This window comes from Hyla sarda, chromosome 2 (genome assembly GCF_029499605.1).
Source record: "Hyla sarda isolate aHylSar1 chromosome 2, aHylSar1.hap1, whole genome shotgun sequence".
NCBI classification, from domain to species: Eukaryota; Metazoa; Chordata; class Amphibia; order Anura; family Hylidae; genus Hyla; species Hyla sarda.
Genome location: NC_079190.1, coordinates 245,515,786 through 245,531,657, shown reverse-complemented (window position 1 = coordinate 245,531,657; position 15,872 = coordinate 245,515,786). Strand labels below are relative to the sequence as shown.

General features: G+C 44.8%; 1 protein-coding gene across 1 annotated transcript in view; it reads left to right on the top strand.

Moving 5' to 3' along the window:
- The first annotated feature begins 13,985 nt into the window (after positions 1-13,985).
- SCML2 (Scm polycomb group protein like 2) overlaps positions 13,986-15,872 on the top strand; it is a 99,115-nt gene continuing 97,228 nt past the window's right edge. The window contains exon 1 of the mRNA XM_056556832.1: positions 13,986-14,082. The gene's annotated coding sequence lies outside the window, so the exon portion shown is untranslated. The remainder of the gene's footprint in view (positions 14,083-15,872) is intronic.

Genomic DNA, 15,872 nt, shown 5'->3' with positions numbered 1-15,872 from the left:
GGTACCCTGGTTAATTGTAATAATAGCACACTGTTAGGGCTGCAATTAAAGGGGTATTCCAGGCAAAACCTTTTTTTCATATATATCAACTGGCTCCGGAAAGTTAAACAGATTTGTAAATGACTTCTTCTATTAAAAAATCTTAATCCTTCCAATAGTTATTAGCTTCTGAAGTTGAGTTGCTGTTTTCTGTCTAACTGCTTTCTGATGACTCACGTCCCGGGAGCTGTCCAACTCCTATGAGGATATTCTCCCATCATGCAAGGGATATTCTCCCATCATGCACAGCTCCTGTGACATCATCATTGAGCAGTTAGACAGAAAACTTCAGAAGCTAATAACTATTGGAAGGATTAAGATTTTTTAATAGAAGTAATTTACAAATCTGTTTAGCTTTCTGGAGCCAGTTGATATATAAAAAAAAAGTTTTGGCCTTAAATACCCCTTTAAAACCTAACACTGCCCCCTCTACATGTTTCATTACATCAGTAACGTCCTCAGGAGGAAACGGGCATGCCCGTTAGGTAGTAATTAGAGATGAGTGAACTTCCAGTAATTCGATTCGTCACAAACTTCTCGGCTCGGCAGCTGCTGCCTTTAGCCTGCATAAATTAGTTCAGCTTTCAGGTGCTCTGGTGGGCTGAAAAAAGGTGGATAGAGTCCTAGGAGAGAGTCTCTCCTGGACTGTATCCACCTTTTCTAGCCCACTGGAGCACCTGAAAGCTGAACTCATTTATCCAGGCTAAAGTCCGCAAACGCCAAGCCGAGAAGTTTGTGACAAATCGAATTACTGTAAGTTTGCTCATCTTGAACAGGTATAATACACTCACCAGTGTGGCCCCGTTCTGCGACAGACCTCGAGGATGTGAAGTTGGTAATTTTAACCCTGGGAGAGTTACTCATGGAGACAGTCGGTAATGCGCTGTGCTGGTATGAACAAACTCCGAAGGCGGATGTCCCATCAGGGCTCTGGCAGGAACACACGGATCATCAGGCTAGGGCTCTGGCAGGAGCGCACTGGTCAAAAGCACAGTCTGGCTGGAGCTCTGGCAGATAGAGGAATGGAAATTCGCGGTCTCACTTGCAGCGGGTGACGTCAGCAGCTGTTGAAGGCTCTGAGAATGGATAAATCCTGGATGGCTCAGATGGTGGATCCTCGGGATAAATGCCGTTGGTGCTATATGTATATTAATCTAGACACGTTTCAAGGTACTTAGGATATCTATACGACCCCTTCCTCAGTAGATAAACTTGTGTCCGCCATCAGAGTTTGTTCATACAGACACTATATTATGAACTACACTAACTTTACAGCCCCTGTAGCATAGTCAAATAAAAAAAAATCCTGGAATACCCCTTTAAGTCCCACCTCTGGCGTAATTGTTTTTTTGTTTTGTTTTATGTGTGCTAATACAATTTTTTTTTTACTTAATAAAAGTACTTTATCTGAGTCTGAAAAATTTAAAATTTTGAGAGGGTATTCATTGTGACCCTACCACCATAAATGTAATTTGAACTATTTTATTTGAACAGGCATAGGTAGGAATATACATAATTCAACAGTTTTTTGGTGTAAAAAAAGACACACACATTACTTGTTCCCTAATTACCTCCAATCAGATCAGATCCTCATGCAAGGAACATTTAGACTTTTTACAAACCTATGCTGCCATTTGTAAATGTTTTCTTCAGTGACAGTAATGCTTTAACCCCTAAAGGACACAGCCCATTTTGGCCTTAAGGACCAGGCCAATTTTCATTTTTGAGTTTTCCTTTTTTCCCTCCTCCTCCTAAAAATTATAATTTTTTTTCACCTGCAGACTCATATAAGGCCTTGTTTTTTTTGTACAACCAATTGTTGCTTGTATTGACATCTTTCATTTCACCATAAAATGTACCGCAAATCCAAAATATTATTATTTATGGGTGAAAATTCATAAGTAAATGGCAATTTATAAATTTTGAGGGGTTTGGGTTTTACACAGTGCATTTTATGGTAAAAATTATACATTTTCTTCTGTAGATGAATGCGAGTAAAACGATACACAATTTATATAGTTTTTCTATTATTGTACTACGTTTAAAAAAGTAAATTTTTTTTTTAACAAATTGATATGCATAAAATTGTCCTTTTCTGACCCCTTATAACTTTTATTTTTCTGTATACAGGGATGTATGTACTTTTGCGCTGTGAACTGTAGTTTTATAATGATACCTTTTTGTTTTGATGAGACATTCTGATCGATTTTTATAAAATATTTTCTCATATAACGTGACATTTACATGTATTCCCTGGTGCCGTTATCAGGGTTTGAAGCAAGCTCACAAGCTGAGCACATTTCAAACTTGGTGAGTCCTGACTGCTATCAGCAGCCAGGACCCAGGGTTAATGCCGGGCAACACTGATTGGGTCGATGCCCGGCATGAACCCTTTAGACGCTGGAAGCAAAGTTGATTGCGGCATCTAAAACTAAAGTAAAAGTGTCCCGGCAGCTCAGCAGAGCTGATATGGACCACCGCGGTGAAAGCTGATCGGGACTATCGCGGTCCTTACCTGCCTCCTCAACGTCCGATCGGTCTTCTGCTGCTCCCAGCCTGAATAGCAGGCTGGGGCAGCATAGCACCTATAACACTGACTAATGCTGTGCTATGGCATAGCATTGAACGGTGTATGCAATCAGAAAATTGCATGGTGTAGCCCCCTATGAGGGCTAAAAAAAAAAGTGTTAAAGTTTATAAAATTAATTAACCCCTTCCTAATAAGTTTGAATGGGGGATTCAAACTTATTAGGATAGGGTTAATTCATTTTATAAACTTTTTTTAACACTTCATTTTTTTAGCCCCCATAAGGGGCTACACCATGCAATCTTTTTAAATATAATATATAATAATAAATAATATATAATAATAAAAAAATGTAAATGATCATATGTGATACCGCTGAGTGCGTGAATGTCCAAACCTATAACATATAAGGTTAGCTAAACCGCATGGTCGATGACGTACACGTAAAAAAAAAAAAAAATCCAAAATTTAGCATTTTTGTTCACATCATATACCACAAATAAAATTTATAAAAAGTGATAAAGTCCCATCAAAACAAAAATGGTACCAATAAAAACTACAGACCACGGCGCAAAAAAAATGAGCCCTCATACTGTATAGTCCCGTACGTGGAAAAATTAAAAAGTTATAAGGGTCAGAAGATGACAATTTTAAACATCGTAATTTTGGTGCATGTAGTTATAACTTTTTAATAATTAGTAGTAAAATTGTAAAATTAATAAGTAGTTAAATAAAATAAAACCTACATTGGGTATCCTTGTAAGGCTGGGTTCACAATACGTTTTCTCCCATACGGGAGTGCATACGGCAGGGGGGAGCTAAAACCTTGCGCTCCCGTATGTAATTCATTTCAATGAGGCGGCCGGAGTGAAACGTTCGGTCCGGTCGGCTCATTTTTGCGCTGTATGCGCTTTTTCCCCGGACCTAAAACTGTGGTCAACCACGGTTTTAGGTCCGGTTGTAAAAGTGCATACAGTGCAAAAATGAGCGGACCGGACCGAACGTTTCACTCCGGCCGCCTCATTGAAATGAATGACATACGGGAGCGCATACGAAGGCATACGGGAGCGCAAGGTTTTAGCTCCCTCCTGCCGTATGTGCTCCCGTATGGGAGAAAACGTAGTGTGAACCCAGCCTAACTGTATGGACCTACAGAATAAAGATTAGGTGTAATTTTTACCGAAAAGTGTATTGCGTAGAAACTGAAGCCCCCAAAAGTTACAAATTGGCCTTTTTTTTTTTTTTGCTTGGATTGCGAGGGGATATCATGCATCCTATTCCAACTATGCTAGGGGTGTCTCTGTGTTGATTACTAAGTCCCTACCACTGTCGGTTGTACAGGCAGCCTGTGACCACTTTTGGAAATTTGTGATTTTTGCAGTGTTCTCTGGGGTCTTTCTCCTTTGTTCTTGTCTCTGTCTATATACCACCTCCTTTCCACGTCTCTGCGCTGGAGCTAATAAATAACAAACTACTGTCTTTTCCCTCTGACCCTGTTCTTTTTATAGGTAATTTTAATGTGGCTCCGGTTCACCTGCTCGCCCGCACCACTGCTGCTGACTCTGGCTCCTCCTCCTTTAATGCTTGGCGTGTGGCGTTGTGCTTGACCGACCTCTGGAGATGGAAATATCAGACTGCATCTTCCTTCTCCTTTTATTCTGCGGCTCATAGGTCGTTCTCTAGAATAGATCTCGCATTGGCATCTGAGGATCTCCTTCCTGCGATGAAAGATGTTTCTTATACCACTAGGGGGATCTCAGACCACTCTGCTGTGTTGGTAAGCTTACACTCAGGCCCGACTCTCCCTCCCGTATCTGGCTCATGCACCCTGGGTGGCTACAGGCTGGGGCTTTAGTTGAGGCTGGGGGGTGGCTCATGTTGACTATTGGGAGTAGGGCTGCATGATTGTGGGAAAATGTGCGATTGCAAATATGCAAATATTGCGATATTGATATGCGATGTGATATAATAAATAAATGGTGAAATCCCGCCATTTCATGTCCAATCTCCTCCCTTTTATAACTATCCACACATTTTATGCCCACTGCCCATTTGACATCTCCATTTAATTTCTATCTCCCCCCTGTCACATTCTCCCTTCATGGTCAAATCTTCTCCCATCACATCTTCCCCCTATGTCACATCCCCCCCGTCACATTACTCCCCCCGTCACATTCCCCCCCCCTTGTCACATTCTCCCCCGTCACAATCTTCCCCCGTCACATCCCCTCCTGTTACAATCTTCCCCCCTGTCACATTCCCCTCCTTGTCACAATCTCCCCCCCCCCAGTCACACATTCCCCCCCGTCATAATCTTCCCCCCCTGTTACAATCTTCCCCCGTCACAATCTTCCCCCCTGTCACACTCCCTCCCTGTCACAATCTTCTCCACTGTCACATTCCCCTCCTTGTCACAATCTTCCCCCCCAGTCACACATTCCCCCCGTCATAATCTCCCCCCCCCCCCCCGTCACACTCCACCCCCTGTCACAAGCTTCCCCACTGTCACATTCCCCTCCTTGTCACATTCCCCTCCTTGTCACAATCCCCCCCCCCGTCACACATTCCCCCCATCACAATCTTCCCCCTGTCACATTCCTACCCCTGTCACATTCCCCCCTTGTGATATTCCTCCCCTGTCACATTCCGCCTCCCCTGTCACATTCCCCCCCCCCGTCACATTCCCCCCCCCCGTAACACTCCCCCCTGTCACATTCCTCCCCCTGTCACATTCCCCCCTTTCACATTCCTCCTGTCCCATTCCTCCCGTCACATTCCTCCCATCACATTCCCCCCTGTCACATTCCTCCCCCTTGTCACATTCCTCCTTCTGTCACATTTCCTCCTTCTGTCACATTTCCTCCCCACTGTCACATTTCCTCCCCACTGTCACATTCCCCCCATCACATTCCCCCCTGTCACACTCCCCCCTGTCACACTCCCCCCCCCCCTCCCGGTCACATTCCCCCCGTGACATTTGCACGTCACAATCTTCCCCCCTGTCACACTCCCACCGTCACATTCCCCCCGTCACTCTCTCTCTCCCTCCCCCCCTGTCACAATCTTCCCCCCTGTCACATTTTGTACTGCAGCAATACACTAAGTTTCCTGGGCGGTTTTCAAATCCCCAACCTAGCGTGTTTGCTGCTGAAAAAGACCTTTCCCCATCAGCCAATCACTGGCTTGACAGGTGACACCGCTGCGGCAAGTGATTGGCTGAAAAGGGAAAGGTCCTACTGCTTGTATGGAGAAGAGATGAGACATTGGACCGCACGGAGGGAAACGGTATCTGCAGGGGCCGGGAGTAGGTGAGCAGAAGTTTTTATTTTTCTCCCTGTGCCCTTTTACTTAGCTCAGTGTTTTTCTACCAGGGTGCCTCCAGCTGTTGTGAAACTACTACTCACAGCATGCCTGGACAGCCTTTGCTGATCCAGGCATGCTGGGAGTTTTAGTTTTGCAACAACTGGAGGCACCCTGGTTGGTAAACACTGAATTTTAGTATTTAAATTTGTTTTTACCTGTTCTGGCCGGCCCCGCCTGCAGCAGCACACGGGACCGCAAGTTTTCCCGGGGGGCCGTATCGCTATATCGCAAAAATCGCGATTCGATTGCTTTTGCAATATATCGTGCAGCCCTAATTGGGAGTATAGTGCTGCTTATCCTGACCCCTTAGTTCAATGGGATGCATACAAAGCCACAATTAGAGGGGCCTTTATAGCGGGAGTTGCGGGCCAGCGGAAAATTCAGTCAGAGTTGGAGGGTAGGCTGGTGCAGGAGGTGTGTGTTGTAGAGGCAGAGTATGTCAGGAACCCCTCCCCTGAGAATGAGAGGGCATGGGCTAAAGCTCAAAGATCCTTGTTAGTTGTTCAGAAGGATAGGGTCCAGTTGTGGTTAGCGGATAGGGAGGCTGCCCTCTTTGAATTTGGGGACAAAAATGATAAACTGTTGGCGTATTTGGCGAGGGCTAGTCGTCCTGCTGCCTCTATCTCCTGTATTAAGGATGGTGATCATACTATGGTGGTAGATCCTCAGCTGATCAACTCTGTTTTTAGGGACTTTTACTCCTCTTTATATGCTGCCCCTTCTTTGCCATGTCAAGGGGAACTATTGTTCTTCTCGATAGAAGACTCTATGCAGGAGTCTTCTCTTCCAGACTCTATGCGGGAGGCGTTGATTGTAGTGCTCCCTAAGTCTGGGAAGGACCCGTTACTGCCTGACTCTTATTTCCCTGTTGAATGTTGATATTAAGATCTTGGCTAGAGTGTTGGCTACTCGCCTTTATAGGGTCATTAGCGCTATCATTCATCCTGACCAAACTGGGTTTATGCCAGATAGGGCCACGGACGTTAATGTGAAGTGTCTGCAACTTAACATAGCTGTGGTGGAGGAGGGCTTCCCTACTGGTGTGATAGTCAGTCTGGATATCTACAAAGCCTTTGACTCTGTGTTATGGCCTTATTTGTGGGAGGTTCTAGGGGCATTTGGGTTTGGCCCCCGATTTTGCACATGGGTCCGCTTGTGATGTGATGGTCCTAGGGCCCGTATTCATACTTAGATGTTTCTGCGCCCTTCCCGCTGGGCCGTGGAACGAGGCAAGGGTGCCAGCTGTCTCCCTTCCTTTTTGCGCTGGCCATGGAGCGGCGGCCATACGTAGGGACCCTACTATCTGTGGTATTCCCAGGGGTCCCATTGTAGAGAAGGTTTCCCTTTATACAGATGACACCCTTGTGTATATGGCTGATGCCAAGGGTTCGCTCTTGTCCCTTATTGATGTGCTTGACCGGTTTGGTTCGATTTTGGGCTTGCGGGTCAATTGGACTAAATTGTCTCTAATGACACTTTCCTCTGAGGTCCCCCTCCCAACCTCCCTTCCGGCTGGGGTTCAGGTAGTTTCTTGCTTTAGATACTTAGGGGTGGAGGTAACTAACTCCCTGATAGATTATTTGCCCCTAAACTTGGAGCCACTTATACGCTCTACTGTGGAGCGGCTGATGGCCTGGTTCTGACTCCACCTCTCACTAGCTGGCTGGATCAATATTTTTAAAATGATCTACCTTCCTAAATTCCTGTACCTGTTTCATTTAGCTCCCATGATTCCCCCTAGGAAGTATTTTAAAACACTGTGTGGTGCTCTGGGATCCTTCTACTGGCAGGGAAAGTCTCCCAGACTCGGTCGGGCTCTTCCCCAAGCTCCTAAGAAGCAAGGCGGCTTAGCTGCCCCTGACGTTCATAACTACTTTCTTGCCTCCCAGTTGGTATATGCAGCGTGGTGGATCGTTCTGGATCTGTCCAACTCAGTGACTGCCTTGGCTGGAGCGATGATGGGTTCCTACAAGACTCTTACTAACACTCTCTACAGGTATCATTCTCGACCTTCCTTTCCTCTTCCCCTTCAGACTGTTACTAAAGTGTGGTCCGTGGTGTCGAGTAACTTTCCACAGCCCTTGGTATCTCCTAGAGTACCCTTGTGGGGGAATGTTCATTTACCTCACCTGCATGGGTTACAGGATGCCAGATTCTGGGGTTCTCATGGCATCAAGTTTGTGTTCCATTTGCTCAGAGAGGATCAGGTTTTCTTGTCCTATTCTGACATAAAGGAGTGTTATAGCATCCCTGGAAATGCCTTCTTTAAGTATCTTGAGCTCAGACATGCGGTTCAGGCGCAGTTTGGCTCCCTGACATTTACCCCTGTATTTTCTGAAGTGGAGATTCTCTGGGCACCACAGACCTTTCTAAACCCTTGACTCAGGCCTATGCTCTCCTGTAAACACTGGGGCTTAGTCCGCTTTCACAAGCATTTCCTAAATGGGTGTCTGATATCCCGGATCTGTCTGACGATCAGTCATCGGAGGCAGAAGGCTCCTATTATTCTACAGTGGTCAATAGTAGAGATATGCTTATCCAATCTAGGTACGTTTTACGGTTGTATTATACCCTGGCTAAACTGAAACGTATTGGTGTCTCACAATCTGACCTGTGTTTCCGTTGTTCAGGTGGTTTAGGTACTTTTCCGCATGTGGTGGGGGACTGTCCTGTCATTGCTCTCTTCTGGAGGGAGGTAATGGGGTTTCTGGCTGATAATCTGGACTTTCCGTTTATACTTACCCCAATGGTATGTCTGTTGGGAGTCATTAATGAGGTGGTTTCTAGCTCACATAGACGGCTACTGATTCGCTTTTTGCTGTTCTGTGCCCGCAAAGTGGTTGTAACGTTCTGGAAAGATACCGCCCCCTCCTCCGCTGTCACGCTGGCTGGCTCTGGTCAACAAATATGTCTTGTTGTATCAGACTCTTTATGTGAGTCGTAAGTGTCCGGAGAAGTTCGACAAGGTATGGACCCCCTGCTGGATAAATCGGCAGACCCCCCCCGGGTGGATTGTCCCAGTAGTTTTTGTAGGCACTTCAACTCTTCACAATGGGGGGGGGGGGGGTCAGGGTTTCTGGGACATATGTATGTGTGTGTGTATGGAGTGTGTTAGTACGTGTTGGGCTGTCTCTGGTGGGTCTCGGAAGTTGGGGGCCATGTGCGTTTACAAAGCCCCCGTGGTGCCAGAACAGTGGACCCCCCCACATGTGACCCCATTTTAGAAACTACACCCCTCACAGAATTTAATAAGGAGTGCAGTGAGTATTTACACCCCACTGGAACAGTGGGCTGTGCAAATGAAAAATTTTTCATTTTCACAGACCACTGTTCCAAAAATCTGTCAGACACCTGTGAGGTGTAAATGCTCACTTTACCCCTTATTACATTACGAGAGGGGAGTAGTTTTCAAAATGGGGTCACATGTGGGGGGAGGGGTCCATTGTTCTGACACTATGGGGGCTTTGTAAACACACGTCGCCTTCAATTCGGGACAAAATTTATCTTCAAAAGCCCAATGGTGCTCCTTCTCTTCTGAGCATTGTAGTTCACCCGCAGAGCACTTTACTTCCACATATGGGGTATGTTCTTACTCAGAAGAAGTGGGGTTACAAATTTTGGGGGGCATTTTTCCTATTTTCCCTTGTGAAAATGAAAAATTTAGGCTAACACCAGCATTTTAGTGAAAACATTTTTTGTTTTTTTTTCATTTTCCCATCCAACTTTAATGAAAATTCTTCAAACACCTGTGGGGTGTTAATGCTCACTATACCCCTTGTTACATTCCATGAGGGGTGTAGTTTCCAAAATGGGGTCACATGTGGGTATTCATTTTTTTGCATTTATGTCAGAACCGCTGTAAAATCAGCCACCCCTGTGCAAATCACCAATTTAGGCAAATGTACATAATGCGCTCTCACTCGTGAGCCTTTTTGTGCATCCGCAGAGCATTTTACGCCCACATATGGGGTATTTCCGTGCTCAGAAGAAATGGTGTTACAAATTTTGGGGGTCTTTTTTTCCTGTTACCGCTTGTGAAAATAGAAATTATGGGGCAACACCAGCATGTTAGTGTAAAAATTTGTATTTGTTTACACTAACAGGCTGGTGTAGCCCCCAACTTTTCCTTTTCATAAGGGGTAAAAGGAGAGAAAGCCCCCAAAAATTTGTAAAGTAATTTCTCCTGAGTATGGAAATACCCGATATGTGGCCCTAAACTGTTTCCTTGAAATACGACAGGGCTCCGAAGTTCTGTTACCTAACTCAGTATTTTCCAACCAGTGTGCCTCCATCTGTTGCAAAACTACAACTCCCAGCAGGTACTGATTGCTGAAGGGCATGCTGGGAGATGTAGTTATGCAACAACTAAAGGTACGCAACTACAACTCCCAGCATGCCGAGACAGCTGTCTGGGCATGCTGGCAGTTGTAGTTTTGCAACATCTGGAGGGCTACAGTTTAGAGACCACTATAGTGGTCTTAAACTATAGCCCTCCAGATGTTGCTAGGCAACTGACTGGCTTCCATAGGATCCAGGGAGCCGCATTGCAGTCCTCTTCTGCCACCGATCGCCGCCTGCTGTAGCCGCCGATGGGTAAGTGGACTTCAACGCTGGTCCCTGACGGTTTCCCCATTCTGCCCCGCTTATTGTGGGTGGGCAGGCAGAACGGGGAAACCGAAAGTTAACCCCCCCCCCCCCCGATCTGCTATTGGTCGTCGCTTCGTGACGACCATTAGCAGGGATGGGATGGGTGGCACCCCTGCCACCTCACTCCTATCCCTTCAGGGGGATCATGGGTGTCTTGGACAACCGCGATCCCCCTTATATTCCGGGTCACCATAGACCCCTATGACCCTAAATCGGCGCAAATCGCTGGTGTGAATTCACCGGCGCTTTGCGGCAATCGCCGACATGGGGGTCTCAGGACCCGCCTGGGTATTTGCACGGGATGCCTGCTGAATGATTTTGATCAAAAACCCAGGGCGTATCCATACTGGACTGGATCAGAAAAAGAACGCTGGATGACATTTATCTTGATTTTCTCCAAAGCATTTTATACTGTGCCATATTAAAGGTTGTTACATAAAATGAGTATAAGTGGGTAAGTAACTGGCTCAATGATAGGAAACAGAGAGTGGTTAATAATGGTATATATTCTGATTGGGTCATTGTTTGTTTCTAACTGGGTACCCCAGGGGTCAGTTTTGGGCCCTATTCTAATAACTTAATTTATTAATGTCCTTGTAGAGGGATAGTATGGTAAAGTAACAATCTTTCCTAATGATACTAAGTATTGTAAAGCAGTTAACACAATAGAGGACAGTACATTGTTACAAATTGATCTGAATAAGCTGGAGGCTTGGGCTGGGAAGTGGCAGGCAGGCAGATGCTGCCAAGGTAAATAAATTAAATGGAAAAAACACGTAATGCTGGATAACCCAAGTCAGTGTTATTTATATAGTTTTGGACATGCTTCCCAATGTGTCCATGCTTTGTATTGTGTCCCATGGCCGTTTGCTGTGTCCCTATAATGCTTTTGTCCTGTTGTTTAAATAGTTGTGTCTCCCTTTTGCAGGTACTGCCTCAAACAACATTGGGGGAGATTTATCAAAACCTGTCCAGAGGAAAAGTTACCCAGTTGCCCATAGCAACCAATCAGATCGATTCTTTCATTTTTAACAAGGACTCTGCAAAATGAAAGAAGCAATCTGATTGGTTGCTATAGGTAACTGGGCAACTTTTCCTTTACACAGGTTTTGATAAATCTCCCCCATTATCTAGCATCCATGTTTTGGAGTTGAGTGGGAACTTTGAACCCTCTCGCCATGCATTCAGCTTGCCCATTTCCTTACATGTGATATGTTTCATTGCCTAAAAAAATGGTATGCAAATGAATACCCTTCGCCTCCAAACACCTTTTTGTAGGTATATACTGGTACCCTACATCTTTGTAACATATCTCTGACTGCTACACATGCTTGGACAACATACTCACATTTTGCATAATTGGCCTACAGTTGCCAGTGTTAATGATGGCCATACTTACACAGGTGGCCCGTTTACTACAAAACCCTGACTCTTCAAAACTCCACTATTTGTTCCTTTTAACTAGAAAGTTTAGTTTAACTTCACGTATCATGTGTAACACTGGATGACAAGATTTTGGACTTTGGATTTAAAAAACGTGACACTTCTTATCTATAACAAATTGTCCCAAAAGATTGGCCTTATAATAAGTGTTTATGACCCTGAGTGGAACCTTGCATAGTTTAGTTACGCCGTCACGCCCCCTCCCATAGACTTGCATTGAGGGGTGGGGCGTGACTTCACACGGGGGCGGAGTCATGACGTTAGCTCTTCCGCTCTTGTGGTCGGGGTCCGAAGCCTCCAGCGTTGCCGGAAGCCATTGATGTGGGTGCTGCAGCCGAGATCCCGGGAGTCCCCAGCAGCGGGAACCCTGCGATCTCACATCTTATCCCCTATCCTTTGGATAGGGGATAAGATGTCTAGGGGCGGAGTACCCCTTTAAGGCCAAAATGGGCTTGTCCTTAAGGGGTTAAATTAAGCGGTTACATTTTTGCTGCACTTGGGGTGGTCCATAGCCCCACAGGGTGGTGTTTGATTAACAATTACAACATGAATATTTTATTTTCCCTCTGTTGTTCCCACATGCAGCCCCATCCTCATCATGGTAAGCCAGTTGCTTTGCATGCACTGTGCACACCAATATTGAAGGGGTGGTTGATAATCAGACACCATCCACAAGCAGGGTCCAAAATAAGAGCATCATGGGCCTGGGGGTAAGGATTCTGGTGGGCCTTTTGGTTTTCACCACAAGTCCACATTGTTTGGAGAATGGATAGCGTAGATGGATGGGGGGGAACAGCCCAACGCATTTCTTGTGCAGGGCCAACCGTCAGGGGCTGTATATCTGCAAGATCTAAAGAGAAAAGTATAATTTATTAGAGGTAATGGTAGGTGCCGCCTGCATTTTGCAGACATTTCTCACTTTTTGTAGGTCTGCCGAGCCTGGAGAGAGACTTTCAGTTTACCTGAGGGCTATGTCTCCAACGCCCTCCAGTACTGAACAGGAAACACTGTTGTTACAAACACGTCCTGCCAGCCATCCATGGCCCAAGAATGGCATCCGGACATCACAAATTTTACGACTTTTTAACCCATCACAGAAAAAAATGTGCGACTTTTTACAAATGCTATCCATAACCAGTTTTGTAAGGATGCATGCACACTACGTTTCTTAAGATACGGGACCGTATACGGCTGGGGAGAGGGAGGCAGAGAGTCAGGGGCGGGGCAACTGCACGCTGCCGTATGCGGTCCCGTATCTAATGTATTTCAATGAGCGACCGGAGTGAAACGAAGCCTCTGGTTGGCTCCGTTTTGCCCCGTATACGGTTTCCCCACCGGACCTAAAAACGCTGTTGACTACGTTTGTAGGTCCGGTCAGGAAACCGTATACGGGCCAAAACAGAGCCGACCGGAGGCAGCGTTTCACTCCGGTCGCTCATTGAAATACATTAGATACAGGACCGCATATGGCAGCGTGCTGTTGCCCCGCCCCCGACTCTCCGCCCCCCTCTCCCCAGCCGTATACGGTCCCGTATCTTAAGAAACGTAGTGTGCATGCACCCTAAGCCAGGTCTGGGGTGGCAAAATGTGTGACTTTTCATTAACTGTCACACATGATAAATGTCATGACCACTGCAGAAACACAACTGATTTTGACATACCTACACAATAATGAGAAGATCATTTACTTGAAATCTCGCATGAAAACTCACAAGAAATTAACAGCATCAAATTTAGAGCAAAAATATAGGGGGAGATATATTAAATCCTGTCCAAAGGAAAAGTTGCTAAGTTGCCCATAGCAACCAATCAGATTGCTTCTTTCATTTTTCAGAGGCTCTTTCAAAAATGAAAGTAGCAATCTGATTGGTTGCTATGGACAACTCAGCAACTTTTCCTCTGGACAGGTTTTGATAAATCTTCCCCAAAGTCTACATACAATGATAAATTCCCCCCTATGGGAGAGAATTCTGAAAACCTGTGCAGAGGAAAGGTAGACCAGTTGTCCATAGCAACCAATCAGATTGCTTCTTTTATTTTTTAGGTGTTAATGGCACATGGAGGTGAGTAGTAAGTCTGACCGTGGTTGGCAGTTAGGGAAGCCTTAGAAGGCATTAACCCCTTAAGGGCACCGCCTGTTTTACCTTAATGACCAAGCCCAATTTTTTAAATCTGTCCTGTGTCTCTTTAAGTGGTAATACCTGAATGGAAGGGGGTCCGCTGTGCTGGGGGAGAGAATCCTGGAAGGGGTGGCAGAGTATTTAAACTAGGTGAGTGGGGGGAGGATAATAAAGCAAAGAAAGCAGACAGTGGGATGGATAGGTTAGAGATGGGTCAGGACATAATGGTGGGTGGAGAGGAGTCCTGTGGGGGGAGGTTAAGAGCAGTGGATAAGGAGATCCATGGGTTACAAACCAGCCGTAAAAATAAATGTAGCCCGGAAAATTGTAATCCCAATAATTCAAAAAATTCCATTAGCCTCAATAACTACAATAAGCCCCAATAACGCAAAAAATCCCATTAGCCCCAATAACTTAAATAATAACGTTAGACCCAATAACTCAAAAAATCCCATTAGCCCCAATAACTTAAATAGTACAATTAGCCCTTATAACTCAAATATTAACATTAACCCCAATAACTCTGAAAATCCCATTAGTGAGACTATATGTGTAAAACTTAATGGAAATATAAAGTGTATGTTCACAAATGCCAGAAGCCTAGCAAATAAAATGGCCTTGATGCTGGAGGAACATATTGATATAGTTGGGGTCACTGAGACATGGCTGGACTCCTCGCATGACTGGGCCGTTAATCTGCAGGGGTTTACATTGTTTCGCAAGGATAGATGAACAGAAAAGGTGGTGGAGTCTGTCTGTATGTAAGAAGTGGTATGAAAACCAGTGTGAACGATGCCATAGTGTGTGATGATTCTGAGGATGTGGAATCATTGTGGGTAGAATTACAAAAGGAGGGAAATATTGAAAAAATAGTATTTGGTGTAATCTACAGACCCCCTAATATCACTGAAGAGATAGAAGGTTGGCTGCATAAACAAATAGAGAGGGCCGCCCGGGCAGGTACAGTGGTAATAATGGGAGATTTTAACTATCCAGATATAGATTGGGGTCCGGGGTTGGCTAAAACTACAAAGGGGCGACAATTCCTAAATTTATTGCAGGATAATTTTATGGGCCAGTTTGTGGAGGACCCAACAAGAAGTGATGCCTTGTTGGATCTGATCATTTCCAACAACGCAGAGCTGTTTGGTAATGTAACTGTGCAGGAAAACCTTGGTAATAGCGACCACAATATAGTTACTTTTGACTTAAAATGTAGAAAACAAAGACAGACGGGGAAGGCAAAAACATATAACTTTAAAAAGGCAAATTTCCCTGGGCTGAGAGCTGCACTACAGGACATAGACTGGGGGAGGTGTTCTCAAATACTGATATAGAAGGGAAATGGGACATCTTTAAATCAACTCTAAATAACTATACATCTAAATATATACCAAAGGGGAACAAATATAAACGATTAAAACTAAATCCTACATGGCTGACACATGATGTTAAAAGAGCAATAAACAACAAAAAAATAGCCTTCAAAAAATACAAATCTGATGGGTCAGCTATAACATTTAAACAGTACAAGGAGCTTAATAAAATCTGTAAAAATTTTATAAAAACAGTAAAAATTCAAAATGAGAGACAGATGGCCAAAGAAAGCAAAACTAATCCTAAATATTTTTTTAGATATATAAATACAAAAAAAACAAGGACAGATGATGTAGGACCCCTTAATAATGATAATGGGGAGGTTGTCACGGGCGATCAAGAGAAGGCGGAGCTAC